The sequence below is a fragment of the Pelodiscus sinensis genome, chromosome 11 (assembly GCF_049634645.1).
Source record: "Pelodiscus sinensis isolate JC-2024 chromosome 11, ASM4963464v1, whole genome shotgun sequence".
In the NCBI taxonomy this organism is placed as follows: domain Eukaryota; kingdom Metazoa; phylum Chordata; order Testudines; family Trionychidae; genus Pelodiscus; species Pelodiscus sinensis.
The window spans coordinates 9,216,439-9,234,206 of record NC_134721.1 but is presented as its reverse complement, the minus strand read 5'-3'; the positions used below and the strand labels follow the sequence as shown (position 1 = coordinate 9,234,206).

Genomic DNA, 17,768 nt, shown 5'->3' with positions numbered 1-17,768 from the left:
TAGATTTCACACCAGAGTGTTCACCAGTGACAGCTTTGACTGTATTGATACGTTTTAACTCTTTCCTTCATGCTTTGTTGATTGCTCATATTACAAGGCTATCTTCAAAGCATGGATTGTCTACTCCTTTGTCTGTATAGTATCTAGAATGTTGTGGGCACTACCATAATTCAAATAGAAAAATTGTAGAGAATTAAACTAGCTAATGAGTGGCCCTGCCCTTCTAGCCTGTCAAAGGGTCCGAACATCTTTAGATAGCTCTTGGATGACTCACCAACATTTGGCTATGTCTATATACCAGGGTAGGCAATAACTGACGTTATTCCAAAATAACGTAGTGCACGCCTACACAGCAAATAAATTCAAAATAACGGGCTTCTTACTCTGACTTCTATAAACCTCATTTCATGAGGAATAAGGGAAGTTGGGGGAAGAGTGCTCTATTGCAACATAACTGCTGTGAAGGCACCACCAAAAGTCGAAATAAGCTATTTCGACTTAAGCTACGCAATTAGTGTAGCTCAAGTTGCATAACTTATTTTGTGTTTAGCCCTGATATGTAGATGTCCCCTTTGAGTCAGAATTATGGTCCTCAGCCTGGTTTACCAAATAAGAGAGTGCATGTACACTGCACCCATAGTTTGAAATAAGCTACGCAATTTGAGCTATGCAAATTGAGTAGCTTATTTAGAGTATATTTCAAAATAGCTTATTTTGAAATTTGGCTCTGTCTACACAGTGCTCAATTTCAAAATAGACATCTATTCCAACAAGTCCCTTAATCCTCGTGGTACAAGGTTTACTGAGACATTGGAATATCAAGCCCATTATTTTGATTGCATTGCAAAATAATGGGTGTGCTGATAAGACGTTGAAAATGCTATTTTGGGATACTGGAGCTATCCTGAAATAGTGCCGCTGTCTAGATGTACCCAGAGATTCCCCACATCTGGAGCCAGGATATTGAAAAATATGAGCAACAAAACTACTCTGAGATACCATGGTGTGAATTATTTGTAATTGACTTTTTGCCATATGATATTATTCCAGGTGGTCATAATTTTGTAAGGTCCGGTAAAAAGCAGGAAAATTCATGATATTTTAGTCTTTGGGGTGCATCCTTGGATCTAACCAAGTTGCACTCAGTACAGGATCTGAGAGAAATGTTGGGGAAAAGACAGTTCTAAGACATATTTTAGCTTCTCTGATTCAGAAGGTAGATGGCACTGAATTGACCCACAGAGAAACATAGATCAGCTCAAGAGCTGCTGTAAGATAAGACAACAGTAAAGGCCGTATTTCACCAGCTAGAGATCACTAGAGCACAAGAGACTTCTGCTACAGCCTATCCCCAATATGTTCCCCTTGCTGGTGAGCTGGAAGTGGATGTTATATAGTTTGGTCTGTATCCTCCATGCCCTCTCATGTTGCCCCTCTCTTTTAGAGTTGCTTTCCAGCTGCGTTGTGCTCCCAATGCAGTGCCAAGCTGTCGGAATGGGGTGTTAAGGATCTGGCCCCACATGTTCCCACAAGTGAGTTGTTCTGATTGTTTTTCCCATCAGACGGGGCTGCAAATCGGTCTCAGAACAGGCATAATCAGAACTATTCTTTCCTCTTCTTCTGTTCTTGCCTCGCTCATTCCAATTAGCTATTTCACTCATTCCAGCTCATTTGGGACTACAGAGATTGGTCAATGCACCTGCAAATAAACTGGATTTCCTGTGAATTGAAAGTAATGAGACTCTTGATGCATTCATTGACTCTGGCCAGATAGCTCCGATTGAACTGCCCAGTAAATCCATGGACAGTGTGGTTTGTAGCGAAGGAAGTTGGTCAGGTTTATTGCTGATGAGGCGCGGTGGTAATGCTCAGTGATTACAGGTCTATTAATACATGTATACCCGCAACAATGGCCCACCTTAGTGACTGGTGAGACTTTCCATTCTCCTCTCGGTCAGAGAAAGACCCTCTCTATGAGACTCCATTTTACACATTAATATAAAGGGTTACAACCTGCCCTTCTGATGTAGTTAATTGACACCTTCTAACATAATTGGCCACCAACCATTACCTTGTATATCTCTATCCATCACGCTGTCATCCTGACCTCATCTTTAGAGTGGGCCAGCATGTTCCCGTTCTCTTCAGGGAATGTGTTGGTGTCAAGGAATTTTGCTTCACTGGAACCTCTTTAATCTGGCAACCCTGGGAAACAGGTTTGCTGGATTAAATTTCTGCCAGGCTAAGGAGAGAATGGGGGTGTTGGGATTGGGCACTTTACCTGGCTCTCTCTGTCCTGCACTCACAGGTGAAAAGCTTAGGGCAAAGTGTGTCGCTGTGCTGGCATTCCCCCAGAGGAGGGCGGAGGGGAAGCAGCAGCACACACAGACGTGTCTAGACTACAGACCTCTTTCGACAGAGGGATGTAAATTAGGCACTTTGAAATTGCAAATGAAGCCGGGATTTGAATTTCCCATGCTTCATTTGCATCATCACGTCATGGCGCTCTTTTGAAAAAGCACTATTTTGAAATTGAAACCGCACTCTCGGCGCGGGTCTTTTGAAAATAGAAGCCTTTTTCGAAAGATCCTATAAATCAAAATGAGGCTTACAGGATCTTTCAAAAAAGGCTTCTATTTTCAAAAGAACCGCGTCTAGATTGCGGTTTCAATTTCGAAATAGCGCTTTTTTGAAAGAGCGCCATTACGTGAATATGCAAATGAAGCACGGGATATTTAAATCCCAGCTTAATTTGCACTTTCAAAGTGCTTCATTTACAGCCCTCTGCTGACAGACGGATGTAGTCTAGATGTAGCCGCAGAGCCGCTTCCACCTCCACCTGCCAGGGTACCACACGTGTTCCCAAATTAGGGATAACCATAGTACAGAGGTTATAGCATAGCACCTTTCTGGAATGTGTTTGCACAAGTGCTCTGTGTCTACCACCTTTTAGGAATCTTTTGGCAATATTAGCCCTGTTCTTCCCAAACTTTGAGCAGGGCCTGCCTTACTGCCTGATTTTGCTTTGTAAGAGCAGAGCTCTGACTACTACTTTCCCCAGGCCTCAGGCCTCATACCAGGCCTCTGATGCTTGGCTGATGTCTCAGGCCTGCTTCCTACTAACAACTAGAGCCTTCCTGCAGAGGCAGTCCCATGGGATGAGGTTCTGTGCTGCACCATGTAAATGGCACAGCACAGAATGAACAGCCTGGACTGAAGCTAAAATGGATTTCTGGGACAATCCTGGAGGGATAAGTGGCCCTTATCATAACTTGGACGGTCTAAGCATATGTCTGCACTGCAAATCGGGTCCTCTAACTTTGGACTCTTTTAAAGAATCAGAACTTATTTAATTTACCTCCTGATGGGAGGTTACGCTACACTGAGAATGAAGGTGTGATTATGGTGTTGGTAGGCATACCCACACTAGCTTTCAGCTAATAACAGGGGTAACCATATGAGTCAAGATGTCATGACATGAACTTTTCTGTCAACAGTAATATTAGTGTACCCCCAATGGGCATATACTAGGCCTCTACATCTCCTCTACTGTTGTTACTGGCGCTAGCTAAATTTAAACTAGGACAGATATTTCTACACATACTATAATCACACTTCAGTTTGAGATGTAGACATACTCTATCTTCAGGAGGTGAATTAAACAGATTAGGACTGAGAAATCAGTGCACCTAAATCTGCTCACACACCATACACTAGCTTTCCAAATTAAGCTGAAGGCAGGGATTTAGTCCAGAAGCTCTTTGACTCTCTTTATGGTTTGAATTACGGTAATGAGCTATGTTAAAGACTGTTAGAGAAGTATGTTTTTTCCGGTCTATTCATACAGCAACAAATAAAATACCTAAATGCCTACACAATGGCTGCTATAATCTTAGCTGACACTTTCCAGCTAAGAATGATCCCTCCATATTGTAATAATAAAAAGACAACATGTAAAAACTGATGCTACTGATCCCAGAGGATGTGAATTCCTGGAAGGTGCCATGTCAGCAGGACTAAGACCAAATTAATTAATTAAGACAAGCCTTCCTTTAAGTTATAAAACAGTAGATTTAAAGACTCTCCTCCAATGGAAATGGAGTATATGAAAAGTAGAATGATTCCAGCTTGCTGCTACTAATGGCAGTTTTATAAACTGAGTAGTCCTTGATCTCTGCACTGCAGACCCCTTGGAAATGAAAAAAGAAATCAACTAGTCATGCAGGGAATGTACTGAACAAGAAGGCACACACTTTCCAGCAATAGGAAATGATGTAATAGTACACTTCCACTCGGAATGTTAACTGTGAAAATGGTTCCATGTCAATTAAGTCTCCACTCACCAAGAAAAGCTCATTTTTTAAACTAGCATTTTGGTAAACAAGCCAAGATCTGAAAATAGGCTATGTCAATTCAGTCTCATGCATGAGTAAAAATTCTGCAGACCAAATTCTGCTCACAGCTTTGCCTGTGCAACTTTAATGTCTTTCATTTTTGCCCTTGGTGGCACAAGTTTAACCCAGGCCAAAATTCTGTGCTCTTGCTACAATTTAGTTGACAATTTTCTTGGTGATGTGCAAGTCAGAACAGAGGCCAACTTACATTTTCTTAAAAAACAACAAATGGTCTGGTAGCACTTTATAGACTAACAAAACATGTAGATGGTATCATGAGCTTTCATGGGCACAGCCCACTTCTTTAGATGACCAGAGTTTTGAATTTAGGATGTGCAGACCCAAAACAGGGGAGAAAGGAGAAGGGGAAAGGGGAAAAAAAGGAAGGGTGCAGGAAACAAGGAACAGAGGGTATGAAAATATCAAAGGGAAAAACAAGTAGGCAGAGCTGGTAATCTTAGTCATCTTGGGTGTCAACAATTAAAGGCTGCAGAATTTGGCTCAGGATATGCAAGTGCATTTTCAAGTTGCTGGACCAAGATCTTACTGAAGCAGTCATAAATTTCACGGAAGCAGAGTTGTTCTGGCTTACGGCTGATCTCAATTTGCCCAGGTAGCTGCTTAAAGCAGCCATTAGAAGCCAGCTTTAACTGAGCATTGCCAACAGAGACAGTCAGGAACAACGAAATATTGTTTCAACATTCACAGAAGATGCAGGCATTCAGTAGGCTGCAAACTTTCCATTCACAAGGTGTCTCAGTATAAACGTTTTTACCATCGGTTGTTGGTGAGGGAACTATTAAATGTGAAACTGATTTGTTGTACTCTAGCAGAAGCCAGAAAAATGCATGTATGTGAACAGGCACAATAACAATGTTGGATTATAAAGAACCTTCACTACCAATAAAAGTGGTGAGTACTTTAGAAGGCTTGGAATTATTAAAGATCCTTATATCTCTCTCTAACAAGAATTTGTTGGTATCTTGACTCTAGTACAGCTATTTCCAGTAACTTACTTGCCTTTCTTCTAAGGAAAAGGGAAGCATACGGTTACTTTCCTTAACCAACAGAAATAAAACAAATAATAAGTGACACCAGTTGTACTCTGGGGTTACTGCATTGACTTCAGTGAGTGGCTTTTGATTTAAACTGGTCTCAGAGGAGGATAAAAGACCCTGTGAAGCCATATATATCAAGTGTGCAATTGAAGGCTTACTACTGTGAAAAAGCAGTCTCTGAATGCCTGTGAGTGAGAATTGTCACTGTCTCACTGTGAGGTTTTCCTAAAATTCATTTCGGTTATCACTTAAGTAACAAAAAACAAACAAAAAAATTAATAAATCAGAGACAGTCTGCTATATAGGTCAGGCCCTCAGCTGTACCCAGCTTGAAGGGAAACCCTAAATAAATTGTTGACAACTCTGAGTTTCACGCCAGCAATATGCCAGCTACAGCATGCTGAAAGCTCTAACCTGCTCTAAACTACTGTACCTTGTGATGGACCCAGGCAAGCCAACAGAATTGCTGGGCCTTTGGGCAAGGATGGCTCCGTGTTTCCAGAATGGGTGAGATCTCAGGCAGAAGGGTAGGACATGAAAGCCAGCCCTCAGAGCTGTCTGGAGTGCTCCGACTAGCACTCAGGAGCATGCCGTGCAGCACTCTGACAGTGATTTAAAGAGCCCAGGGCTCTAGTCACTGCTGCTGCTGCAGGAACACGGTCAGTGTCTAGGAGCCCCAAGCCCCATTGAATCGGCAGGCCCCATGACGGTTGCCTCCCTTCCCTGCCTCCCAGTGTTGACAGGCTCAATGGATCCCATTTCATGAATGAGTTTAGAGACATCAGTCCTTCTGTAAATAAACAGGTTTCAGATGCAGGCATTTCAAATTAACCCATGCAACTTTTCAAATGGAATTAATTTCATCCATTGGCATGGAAGTATTTCCGCGCTACCCATAAACATTTTAACCATTTAAGGGTTTTTTTTTTCATAGTTCAAAAATGTCTTTTTGTACAGCTACAATTTTCAGAACATTGTTTCCATTTTTCCAGGTTATATACTGATGAGCAGAATCAAGCAGTGAGGCGTGCCATTATTTTGAAATAACTAGCATTTTTTTGAAATAACTTAGTCCGTATGGACACAGCAGGCAGTTATTTTAAAATAATGTTGAAATACTGTCAAGCTGGAAGACTTCTTACTCTGATTCCTGTAACCCTCATTGTACGAGGAGTAAGGGAAGTCAGAGGAAGAGTGCTCCATTTCGAAATAAGTGCTGTGTAGATGCTGATGTAGCTCAATTTGCGTCACTTATTTCGAGTTTAAGGATGCATCTACACAGCAGGGTTTAAGTTATAAGTCCAGGCTGAATTCCCCAAACTGAAAAATAAATTGGAGCTGAGATGCTATCAGTTTTTATGGAGGTTCAAAGGTCTCCCACTTTTTTTTAATCAAGTAAGGCCCTATTCACTGGTGGAATTCATCCCTATGCAAAGAAGCAACATATGATCTATTCATGACTTAATTACCAGCAACCTGGTCAAGTTTCTCAATTCTCAACACACAGATTTAGGTAAATGATCATTTCAGACAGATCGTGTATTATCTTTCTAATGCTACCTGTGACTGCACTTAGAAGATAATGCTATATATTCTCGCACACACACACACACACTCTATAGACGCACTCCAGAAATCTATGTATCCAAAACTTCTGCGAGAACACATGGACAAGCTCCAGAGATAGAAAAATAGATGAACTCTTCTCTCTTGAGCTCCTCCAGCCAAATAAAAAAGGTTTCAATGCTGATGATGCATCTTTGAGCTGATTACTAATACAAATGAAGCTCCCTTACATCGTTGCTGAAAAAAGCCCATAAGCAATTTGAAAGGAAAGGAAGTATTGTTCCAACATTCACAGAAGATGCAGATGCCAAGTTCTCTAAAGTTTTTGGAGATTAAATAGATGTGATGGAACACCATTTAGCAGTATCACTGCATCTATAATGAAAAGGTAAATATGTACTCTGCTTCAGTATGATCATGTAAGTAGGGTCTAGAGAGTAAAATAATACAGGGCCTATTAATCTCTTCCCATTGAAGCAAACTGATCAAGAACAAAATTTAAGGAGATAAAGATCCTGTCTATTTGGTAAATTATAGAAGGCTGTTTTCTAAATTAAAAGTATCAGATTAAACACCACACTGAAAAGCAGCTACAGAGGAAAAACAAAAACAAAATAGCTTTATGCAAATGGGAAACAGACAATGTGTGTGGGCAAAAAGGAGATCACATAACTTACAGGAACCCACAGACATTTTGATGCCAAACCAAAGTTTGAATCTGCAAATCTCCTTCCTATTCTCATAGTTTATATACAAGTAAATTATATTACACACAATCACTGCATTAGTTTCCTGAATATTTCTCAGTTAATTGCTATTCAGTCGTTAGAACTAATGAGTAGGGTTTTTAAAAATGAATTTTCAGTGCAACGTGGGGGAGCTTTTGGACCTGCATACTTTCCTTTAATTTAAAACAGAATATCCTTTTGGCCCAATCATTTATCTTCCGACCTTTGGTTATTCAAATACAGAATTCTGGTTCCAACCACCCTTATGTTGCAAACTAAAAAAATACCCAGTAAGACTTTCCAAAGCCAAATGCAAAATCTTACTGGCACTTCTCATCTATGTTTTTCCTGGTGTTATTCCAGTGGGTGAAAATTACCTCTGTGTGCTCAAAGTTAGCACAAAGTCAATGTACCAACTAACTCCCATTCAAACATCCTGAAGGGTGGCTGCATGGAGGAGAATTTCAGCACATAGGGCTTAAGTACCAAACTAATTGGTGCTGCATAAAAGCCTAGGATACATTCTCAAGTTATTCCAGTTATGCTAAGGCAAGCCTGATTTATCTACATACACTAATTATTTGCTTGTCCTGAGACCACCTTCAGCCTTCCACCTTGTGAGCATATATTCAGTTTGCCTACCTACTGAGTGCCAAACTGGTACAACTTACACTACCTTGTTATTAATAGGCCACATCACCTTCAATTGTCCCATAGACTATGTGCTAACTGCCAATACTAAACCATATGTTCCATATTGTATTTAAGCTGTGACTCTTCGTGAATTTTTCCCAGACCTGAGAGCTCGATGTAGCTTGAGAACTTGTCTCTCTCACCAACAGAAGTTGGACCAAATAAAGATATTAACCACCTTATCTTCCTATATCCTAGGTCCAACATGCTTTTAATAATACTGTATTCATACCACTGGCAAATTAAATCTTTCTTTTCAGCTGATTCTGACTAGCATTTGCTGAGTTGCCATCATCTCCAATACTTCTTCATTGTTTATGCGGTCTGTTCTAATTCTTTTATAAGGCCATAATTAAAAGGATTGTATCTGATTTTAGGATCTGTGAATTGCTAACCATTATCAATAGTATCGGAGCATCTTCTGTGTTAAACAGATTAGCAATAGTGAAGTCCCTAGGGGAGTTCAGGGAATCTGTGTCTTTCCATTTTTAAGTTTATAGAAAGATCTGCTGAGGTAGCGATGTTTTTAAGTGGCTAGCATGACTTGGTTGTGGCTGAGAATGTCATTCTCTTTATGGTGAAAAAGTTTTATTAAATAGGAGGTTTTCCAGCATTTACTTAAGGTGCTCAGACTCTGGCTATATCTAATCATCTCTGGAAGTTCCTTTCATAGCTGGATCTCCTCAACTGAGAATGCTTTGTCCCTGGCTCTTATGTACTTTGTCCTGAGTAATATGATCTTCACTCAAGAATTTATGCACAAAAGATATAGAACATGAGCAGCAGTACTAGTTTCTCCACATTGTTCTAGCCCTAACCTACTGGGAACCTCCAGGAGTCATGAAAGGATAGTACAGTCTCCATGCTTTACAATGTTTTCATGTAAAATAAATAAAATATAAAACTAAGCAGTGGTTTTACGGTATGACACAGCAGTATTACTTGCATTAGGCCAATTTACCACTTACGATAGCAGTAATAGCACTAAAAGCCAATAAAAACGGTCTGTTCGTTCAGCGATTGGCTTTTATGGCTTATTCTAAATATTATCAAGTGAATCAAAAGCTGTCATTATGGTGCCTAAAAAACCTTCATACCTTGTAAGCAAACAGTGTGACTTTGACAAATAATCATTAATATGCCTGTGTGAGGCCAGGGCAAAAAAAAAAAAAAAAAAAAAAAAAAGTAACAAAAAGAAAAAGAAAAACCCATTATTTCACCTAACATAACTCATTAAGATAATTTCAGTTAGGTTATAAATAAGACAGTTTTATATATAAACTGCCACAATTTCACCCCATTTTTTAAAATTTGTGTATAATTTCAAACAACCAAAAATGGTTTAATAGTGCAACAAAGGGGATGTTTAGCTCGATTTAGTGACACATCTTCATCAGCTGTGGAAAATGCTTAGGACTAGATTGTGCTTTTAGGCCCAGCCCTGAGCGAGGAGTAACACACAACCCCAAGATGCATTTTGTCTGAGAAGCACTACACTGAAGCACGTTTCTTCCCCCACTTTCTTCTTGCTCTCGGAGGAACGTATGTTACTGCAACTCTTGAAAGAGTGTAATTCATTTCCTCCTTTACATGCACCCATTGAAAATGCCTAGCAAGAAGAGAGAGAAGGGCCCACAACTACCAACCTCTTTCTTCCTCTTTCCTCTTTCTTCCAATTTGCTTATCAGAGAGGAGAATCCTGAGAGCAGGGCTGAGTAGACCTAGCAAGGAGACGGGAGATTTACTCTCCCATGCTGCTCTATGCAACTGAATAAGACAAGCTGTTACATAGTTGATTGAAACTCCGCTAAGCTCAGTCTCTGCCGTCTACCGTTGTCATTTCTAGTCTTCAAACCCTGACCAGCTTATAGCTTGAAGGGCAGTACCGATCTTGAAAACACAAAACATGTTCTGGGCTTGCAACTGACCTGCACAAGTAACTGTCACTGCTGTGAGTAGAACACAATTTCCCCCACTAGTGTTGACAAGAAAACCAGCCATACTATTGCACTTCTCTAGATCACCGCAGCATGGGACCATGCCCAGGTTCTTAACACGACTGTATCGCTGTGTAACCAGGTTCATCGTGCACACTTGTTAAAGCTGAAGATTCCAAAATCTGGAGATTTTCCTCAAATGACTTAATTTACCTAGTTGATGAATATGCATCATCTTGCTTATGCAGATGGTAGCAAATGTCTTGCTTACCAAAATGTAAATGGATGAGCCTGGAATGAACTTTAAGGTAGAGTGGCTCTTGAAATCTACTGAGGAAAGCTCTGACTGGGTTGCTAGCACTAGCTGGGTACCTAGGCCTGGCTGCTCCTTACTGCTCATTTTGGGGCTCTAGAGGTGTGTCTAGACTACAGGTTTTTTTTGGAAAAAGTGGCCCTTTTTTTTTCAAAAAAAACTTCCCCTGCGTCTAGACTGCAGCCGCATTCTTTCGAAAGTAAAGCAGCAGTTTTTTTGACCACGGGAAACCTCGTTTTACAGGGAATAATGCTTTTTTTTCGAAAGTGCTCTTTCGAAAAAAGGCGCTATGTAATGCAAACCAGACTGCCTGGGTGTTCGTTTTTGAAAAAGCAGGTTGCTTTTTTGAAAGTACTGGTTGTAGTCTAGACGCTCTTTTTCGAAACAGGCTTTTTTGAAAGTATCTTTTGAAAAAGCCTCTTTTGAAAGAGGCTTGCAGTCTAGATGTAGCCTAGTTGTTTTGCCTGATGCTGCTAGTTACAAATGGCAAGTACCTGGTGGGGTCAGGGAGAAATAGTTGCTCCATGTCACTCCGCTCTATGGTTAACGCCTTCAGGTGGGAGGACTTAGAGACCAAGTCTTTGTGACTCTAATCATGGAGACCCTGCCTAGAGGTGCATCCTAAAGTGCCCTCCACAGTTCTCCAGCCTGGGATATTTAATTCCATAGACATGGGCCTCCAAGGCAAACCCACAGCCTAAAGGGTCTGGAGTTGGGGCCTTGTTGCTATAGCAACCATGTTAGGAGGCCAGAGGTCCTGGCTGGATAGACCCATCATTATAGGTTCTTCATGTTTAATCAGGTAAAGGTACTGAGTACAGTTTAGATGTAGATGTCTATAGAGAATGAAACAAACTGAAGTCAGGATTAATCAATTCCTTTTTTTCAATTCTGGACACCATCATTCACATAGAGTTACAGACTCCATGACCTAAAGATTCCATTATGCTCATCTGCTGAATATAGACCACAGATTTCAGCCAGAAAATTCCTGCATCTAGGCTAACAAGAGCAGGCTGAATGGCAGCATATCTTTAAAAAAAACCCATCAGATTTTAAAGACTCCAAGAATCAAAGAATTTCCCACCACCTTTATTAATTTGTTCAAATGGCTAGTTACCCTCATTTTAAAAATGCAAACTGCCTAAGTTCTCAAGTATACTTCATGTCCCACAAATTCACTGAGAAGTTGACACTAACCCTTATTGAGGAAGATGTTGTTTTCTACCTAGTATCACTTTTTATGGATTTGTACCCTCCTGCTTGCAAACAACTCCAGAAACAAAAATGGAAACTCAGATGAAACCAACACATTCCACTTCTTTTATTTCTGGGTCAGAGAGAGAATGGAACAGATGTAGGGAAAGAGGCAAGGAAGATGGGAAGAACGAAAACAGAGTTTACTGATTCATAAAGAACAGAAAAGTGTATGATCCTTTTTTTAATGCTCCCTGGGTTCATACAAATAGCTCAGAGCACTTAGTAACCATTTATCCACATTACAAACATTGCCTTCAGACTGAACACCTGCTGTTCAGTATCCACGAATAAACTGGCCAGCAGAGGCATAATAATTCAGGACAGATGAATACAAGCTGCCTGTTGAAGATGGTAATATCAGTGTCACCTATCTGTCACTTTCAATAGCGCTCTCTAATCGCACCTTCCTCTAGCTCAAAAATTACTACCTAGTGACGAAGCAAGAGAAGAGCCTAATTCTGTGAAGGTTTGAGAGCGTGGCCAGTTTAGATTTAATCTTATGTGTGTGGGCTGATCACATGGCTCGCTCGGATTCAGTGATTAGCCTCTTTTACGGTGAAACTCATCTCAACACCACTCCACTGCACACTTATGTCTCATTTAAGCTCTATTTTGGAGACTGTACTAGGCACAGTGGTGAATTTCATCCTTAGAGCCAAAGTCGCACCACACCACTGCCGTATGCAGAACCTCAAATGCTGTGGAAATACAGAATTTCCTACGGTGGCAGGAAAGAGAGTCAGTGCAAGGGACCTCTAGGCAGGGGTCCAGGGTGACTGGATGCAAGAGTGTTGAGAAAGGCATTCAGGGAGGGGTTTTAAGGAGAGTTTTATGGCTGAGGCCCTGATTCAAGCAAGATATTTAACTCAATGGAACGTGTGCATTTAAAGTTAGGCATGTATGTAAGTATTTTGCTGGAGCTGGGCCTAATAAGCTAGGAAGATGAGGAAAGCCTTACTGTGGGCATTACTTCTGTCAATAGATTGTTGTTGAGGCCATGGCCAGATGCAATGTTACTTATTTTCTTAGGGGGGAGGCACGAATCTGTGCCCTCCCCCAACTCCACTTAGTAGATCACCTGCATAAATCCATTGTGGCTTTCCCCAGCAGCCCAGGACTTGGCCTTAATGTTTTCCATTTTTCCTCTTTAATGAGGCACATTGATATTTTTACCTATGTGTATTTTGTTTTGTCAATGGGAACTTTTTCAAACCCTATGTGGTAATGGACTGTGGCATATTCATTATTCTCAAGAGCACTGTGTAGAAAGAACCATTAAGACATGAGCAAAACTGCAGATCAGGGACTTGAAGTCTGGCAAATTAGCCCTTCCAATCTCACTGCTCTGTGCCCATTAGGGTTGTTTTGGCTCCTCTTTAAAGCCTGGTTCCGACTGACTGAGTTCCGATCACCCCAGCCAAATGTGTTACAAGGAGGCCGAGATCAATGAGCTCTCTGCTCTGGGTCGGTCCGATCCAATCAGGGTGAAGTAGTAGCCATTCACTTAAAAATCAAAAGAGGCCTAGAAGCAACTGGACATTTGATGTTTCCGTTTAACAGATAAACTGTTAATGAGGTTCAGAATGGACAACTTACTAATCAAAATGGGGTTCTACTGCTAGAGGAAGAGCACTTATTCTTTTATAGCTGCTGCTTTCAACTATGCCTTGATCTTCCTTATATTTTGTTGTGGGTTTTTTGTTTGTTTGTTTGTTTTTTCTTCTGCTGGCTTTTACCAAAATGAAAGGCAATTTTACACAAGTAAAAGACTGCCAATTTACCATGATAAAAAGCTGCTTTACACTGTGAGGGGCAAACTAGAGGGAAGGAAACCATGTTTTTGCCCTTTGCAATATTTCACTTTATTTACACCAAAAAAAGGAGAAGCCTTTGCTAATGGAAACAGACACATTTCTGCTTCAACCAAATTCACAAGTCACTGCAAAAAAGGAAATCTCCAGTTGTGCCTGTGAATACTAAGTGAAGGGAGGAACACCTCATAATTTTGCATAGCTCTACTAACTGAACCATTTACAGGGCTGCACAGAGGACTTAAAACAAGTGACTTTTCCAATTAGATAGGTGAAACGGCATGACTAGTGCTTTACCGCCTATATGATGGGAATGCACTTTGCTGATTTTCATAAGCTAAGCCTCACACCTTTGTGAAGAAGTTTGGTCTGAACCAAAACTTTGGAAACTTGAGTAAAGGTCTGCTCCAGATCTGAACTTTGTGGCTGGATCCTATTTCTATAGTGGACCAAGGCAAACCTTCTCAAATACTGAGGACCTTCTCAAATACTGGACCTTCTCAAATACTGAGGAAGTTCAGATCAAAACTTTGGCTTCATCTTTATTGAAAACCCCTATCTTATAGGTTGAGAGTCTGAAGCACAGAAATGCAAACATTGAAAAAGTGGCCACTGATCTTATTTACCACATTTTTAGAGTGTCTATCTTGCACCTGATTTTCATATATGTTGAGCATTGCAGCTCTCCTTGACTTCATTTGGAGTAGTAGATGCCCTGCCAGTTAGATGCCCTACCTATGTATTTTAAGTAGGTCACTCAAAATTTGTGGCACCCAAAATCACTGGCCCTTTTTCTTAAAAATGTGGCCTAACGTCACTAGGAGCCAAAACTGCCACTGGCTTCAATGGGAGCAGGATTTAGCCCAAAGTGACCTACAATCAGTATTGCATTATTAGAATCTAGGTTCCCGATTCTCAGCCTCTTACATCAGTGAGGACTCTTATTTACTTTGGATCAGATCCTTAGCGCTTTCAGAAAGGAAAGTGTGTTTATTTTAACATCAACTGGATAAAAATATAGCCTTCCCTGGACATATACAGGCTGGGGAAGGTATCATGGCCCACAAGCTAAATATCAGCCAGTATGACACTTACAAAACAAAAAAAAGCAAACAATTCTGGGATGAATTAACAGGAGTGTTGTAAGCAAGACATGTGAAGTAATTCTTTCACTCTATTCTGAGCTGATTAGGCCTCAGTTGGAGTACTGTGTCCAGTTCTGGGCACCCCCTTCAGGAAAGATGTGAAGAAATTGGAGAAGGTTCAGGGAAGAGCAACAAAAATAATTAAAGGTGCAGAAAACATGAGCTAGAGGGAAGATTGAAGGAACCAGAGTCTGAAAAAGAGAAGACTGAGAGAGGACATGAGAGTAGCTTTCAAGTACCTAAAAGGATGTTACAAGGAGGAGAGAGAATAATTTATCTCCCTAATCTCTGATGATAGAACAAGAAGCAATGGTCTTAAAATGCAGAAAGAGAGATTTAGATTGGACATTTGGAATAAACTTCCTAACTGTCAGGGTGCTTAAGCACTGGAATAAATTGTCTAGGGAGGTCATGGAATTTCCATCACTAGAAATATTTAAGAACAAGTTAGACAAATATCTGTCAGGGATGGCCTAGATGGTACCTGGTCCTGTTGTGAGTACAGGGGGTTAGACTTAATGACTTCCAGTTCTAGGATTCTATGATTTCTACCTGCTCTTGATACTGATTCTCCTCCTTGCTAATACCTCTCTCTCTCTCTCTTTCTCTCTATCTCTCTCATATTTAACACTTGAATATTTTGGGTTACAGGTTGCATAAAAATACTATATAAAGTAAGAGCTGAATCCTGAAAGGAGTTCAGCACACATGTTCCGAATGCTGGGAAAACTGAAGACACTCAATATAAGGCAGGAAGGGCCCTGTAAAAAACACATTTGGCCTGCATACACACAAATATGCCCCATCAGTTAAACAGATTTAATCTGCTGATTTTCAGTTACAGCATCTCTTGACATCATTGATGCATAATGCTGCATACTGAGAAGACTGTGTTTGCTCTGCAGCTCACATTATTCCTGCAGTTACTTTGGAGGAAGGCCATTTTCAACCTCAAGTCAGTGTAAACTCTCTTGTACCCAATGGCAACTAGTATTATTAGCATGACTCGTTTAGCTTCTTATTTCCATTAATTTGTAATAATATACAAACCCATTCAAATAAATAATTGCACAGGCTGAATAAAAAAGCAATTTATACTGTGTTTTTTTATCAGAGACAATTTTTACAAATAGTTCTTTTAAGTAGTCTTAATAGTATCTCTTTAATATTGTCATTACAATTCACCAGAGTTCAAGAGCAGAGCAAATTTACATCAGTTAAAATAATGGAATTGACACTGATATTACATCATTGCTATTTTAAATAATCATTCTTCATAATTCCAACCTATATGCTTCAAACGGAAGATAAAAGACTTGATCCTGCTCCCATCAAAATCAATGGCAAAACTATTCCCTTCCAGGGGAGTAGGGTCTAGCCATGAATGTGAAGCCTAGATTGACCTTACAGTGTCTGTTTGGACTTGACAGCATTCGCTTATGCAGTAAAAAGTAGTGGGTGAAATTCTGTGGCTTGTGTTCTGCCATAATAGATGATCAGGTGTTCTGTTTTGGCCTTAAAAATCCAAGAAGCTAGGTAGACAAGTTTACATTTCAATGAAATAATAGATACCTAATTTTATTCTATTTATTTTTACAGGAAAATAATATTTTGTACCTGTGTTTTGTTTTCATTTTAACGCAATGTTGTGATTTTGCTTTCTAGTGATTTTAATGGGATTTTGGTTTAAGGTGGGGTGGGTAGAGTTTGAAATTTCACAAATTCACCTTCTCTCAGTAAAATTTCAGGAGTTTTTATTATTGCCTGCGAAAATAAAAACTAAACTAAAAAGAGAATTACCAGGGGCCGAAAGGAAGGATAAGGTGATTCGTGAGGGTCTTCGGTAAGCCATAAATGCACAGTCACTATAGACAACATAACTTGTAAGAGGCTAGTATTACTGCCTGCAGATAACCAAATGAATATCCACAATTTTCAAATATAAATCATACACAGGAAATGTAAAACCATAGCTCTTTCTCTGATCAGGGAATCAAGCAGAATGATAACTTTAGGAAACCCAGTAAATGATGATAATTTTCAAGACAATTTTCAACATAAAAATGACCATACTGAGTTGGAACAAAGGTCCATTTAGCACAGTGTCCTCTCTTCTGATAGTGGCCAAAGCCAGGTGCCCCAGAGGGAATGAAAAGAACAGATAATCATCAAGTGATCCTTACTCTATTGCCCATTGCTGATGGACCTATACTCCATGAACTTATCTAGTTCTTGTTTGAACCCTGTTATAGTCTTGGCCTTCACAACATCCTCTGGCAAGGAGTTCCACAGGTTGACTGTGTATTGTGTGAATAAATATTTCCTTTTGTTTGTTTTAAACCTGCTACCTATTAATTTCATTAGTTATCCCTAGTCCTTGTGTTATGGGAACAAATACATAACTTTTCCTTATTTACTTACTCCACACCAGTCATGATTTTATAGACCTCTATTCTATCCCCCTTTAGTCATCTCTTTTCCAAGTTGAAAAGACCCATTCTTATTAATCTTTTCTCATATGACAGCTGTTCAATACCCGTTTTCATTTTTGTTTCCCTTTTCTGAACTTTTTCCAGTGCCGAGATACCTTATGAAATAACATGTGAAATTGGTGAATCATGGTCTTCTGGTTAAGGCACTGGCCTAAGGTACAGATAAGCACCATTCCACCATTCTGTTCGTGGGTCTCCCACTCATTTCCTGTGTGAGCATGTGCAAATGATTTGCTCTTTCTGTGTTGCAGTTCTCATGTATAAAATCATTATAGCTCCCTAGTCTATTTAGATTGTAAGCTCTTTGGGACTGCTCTATCTATGTGTATGTACAGCACCTAGCATGATGGATCTCCTATCATGAGGTAACT

General features: G+C 40.1%; 1 protein-coding gene across 5 annotated transcripts in view; it reads left to right on the top strand.

Moving 5' to 3' along the window:
- The window catches only part of MDFIC2 (MyoD family inhibitor domain containing 2), a 233,318-nt gene that overhangs the window by 174,453 nt on the left and 41,097 nt on the right, over nucleotides 1–17,768 (top strand). The window lies entirely within an intron of this gene.